The 2498-nt window shown below is 36.0% G+C and overlaps 1 non-coding gene across 1 annotated transcript; it reads right to left on the bottom strand.

The window, feature by feature from the left end:
* Positions 1 to 1456: 1456 nt before the first annotated feature.
* On the bottom strand, positions 1457 to 1531 carry Trnas-cga (transfer RNA serine (anticodon CGA)). The gene has a single exon. It is a non-coding gene; the product is annotated as a tRNA-Ser (tRNA).
* Positions 1532 to 2498: the final 967 nt, after the last annotated feature.

The following is a 2498-nucleotide window of genomic DNA, read 5'->3' as shown; positions in this document are numbered from 1 at the left end:
TGTAGTTATTTAAGTATTTGTTGCAGTTCATTTTGACAGTATGTCTTATGTCGCATAGTATAATGACTGAATGATTTGGGAAAGACAGCTAGAATACATACATATTAAGTACACGTTTCATTACCTGTTAATTTGAAGTTCACTACTTTTAAGCATAATATACATTTTTTCTTTCAGGTCAATAATCCATTTTGTATTTTTTCCAGTAGAAGTTTTTCATGATGTTAATATGCTATAAACACTTAGTTGTGAAACCTGTTCCAATAGTTGCTTTTTTACCCATTTGTGTGTATCATTCATAAATGTGATCACATGTACTCTACTTGTTTCATAATATTGCTACAGCTGACTCATGACGAATGACGTTATTAATCCTTATTTCCAGCAATAAGTCAAAAGCTAATATTTTCATGCTCCAGCAATTGACTATCGATCCCAATGCAATGCATTGCTAGCACAAAATGTTTTTTAGTACCAGTTCCAACTATTACCAGTATACAACTAAATAATGCTTCCAGTTTAAGATATATTTCTAGTCCTAAATATAATGCAAATTTCTCTGATGTATTGAATCCATTATATCTATGTATTATTGGACTACAGACCTTGAGTAATAGTTACAATGTATTACATTTTATATATGTCTTATGTCACTTGCATGATATCATATATAAACACTACCAGCTTGATTCTACACGCAATAACTCTTCTTTTGAATGATGACTTCTATATAATGCACAATCAATGATTTGTAACTGGCCAACTAGTGTCAATAATTACTGTAATAAGAAGACTTATGATGCCAATAATTACTGGAATTAGATGACTTATGAATAATGTTCTGTACTAATTACTGTAATGAGATGAATTATGCATAAATGCTATGCCAATTATTTCTGTAAATAATATTTTGTTATACTCTATAAATGCTATGCCAATGATTACTATAACGAGATAACTTATGCATAAATGGATGCCAATGATTACTGTAATGAGATGACTTATGAATAATGTTCTGTAATACTCAATACATCCTACTTAAATGCTGTGCAAATAGCCAATGAATGCCAATAATTATTCAGATCGGTTGATACACTAGTGTAATTCTGAATGATGACTAGCATAAGACTTAATGTAGCCTTCACCTTCTGACCTAATTACCACCAATTACTGCAATATCCGTATGTCCTGTCCATCCTCATGATCATGGAGCACTATATTTGGTTTTTGCACTAATTCTACATTGATGTAAGAGAATGGATTCTAAAAGAATGTGGTGTTGACATATCAAGCTGTCCACCACCTTGAACGAAGGAGATGTTATTATGGTCCTACTGTTTGGTGTACCTAATGTACTACCAAAGTGACAACATACAATATTAATGCATCCAGAATGAGATTTTCACTCTGCAGCGGAGTGTGCGGTGATATGAAACTTCCTGGCAGATTAAAACTGTGTCCCCGACCGAGACTCGAACTCGGGACCTTTGCCTTTCGCGGGCAAGTGCTCTACCAACTGAGCTACCGAAGCACGACTCACGCCCGGTACTCACAGCTATACTTCAGCCAGTACCTCGTCTCCTACCTTCCAAACTTTACAGAAGTTCTCCTGCGAACCTTGCAGAACTAGCACTCCTGGAAGAAAGGATATTGCGGAGACATGGCTTAGCCACAGCCTGGGGGATGTTTCCAGAATGAGATTTTCACTCTGCAGAGCACTTGCCCGCGAAAGGCAAAGGTCCCGAGTTCGAGTCTCGGTCGGGCACACAGTTTTAATCTGCCAGGAAGTTTTAATATTAATGCAATATTTCAATGTCTTGGCTACACTGATAAATACTTCAGGGCAGGGAACTTCAGTTTGTCTCACTTGGTGTTGTGCTTCTGTAGAAAGATATGGACTTTCAGTGCAGCTACATGCAACCTACTGTGCTACAACCATGATGGTATCCTTCCCATTCTTTTCCTAGTTCTCGTAAAAATAATAGACTTCTACAGTGCGTGTGCACTTCATTCCATTTGTTAATATGATCAGTTGTCCTACTTCATGTCATTTGTTAGTGTAATCAGTTCATGTAAAAATGCTAAAGACTTATACAGTGCATGTGCACTTTATGTCATTTATTTATATATTTTGTACTCATTGCGTAATCAGTTTATCATTTCTTAATATGTTCTGTACTCAGAGCGTGTGCACTCTATTTCATTTCTTAATATGTTCTGTACTCAGTGCATGTGCACTCTATTTCATTTCTTAATATATTCTGTACTCAGTGCGTGTGCACTCTATTTCACTTCTTAATATGTTCTGCACTTATCAATAATGTATATACTCTGTGACTGTAGACTTCGTAATTAAAGACATTATACACTCCTGGAAATTGAAATAAGAACACCGTGAATTCATTGTCCCAGGAAGGGGAAACTTTATTGACACATTCCTGGGGTCAGATACATCACATGATCACACTGACAGAACCACAGGCACATAGACACAGGCA

The sequence above is a fragment of the Schistocerca nitens genome, chromosome 4, assembly GCF_023898315.1.
Source record: "Schistocerca nitens isolate TAMUIC-IGC-003100 chromosome 4, iqSchNite1.1, whole genome shotgun sequence".
Taxonomy (NCBI): Eukaryota; Metazoa; Arthropoda; class Insecta; order Orthoptera; family Acrididae; genus Schistocerca; species Schistocerca nitens.
Note: the sequence above shows the minus strand (reverse complement) of the source record. Positions and strands in the feature narration are given on the sequence as shown.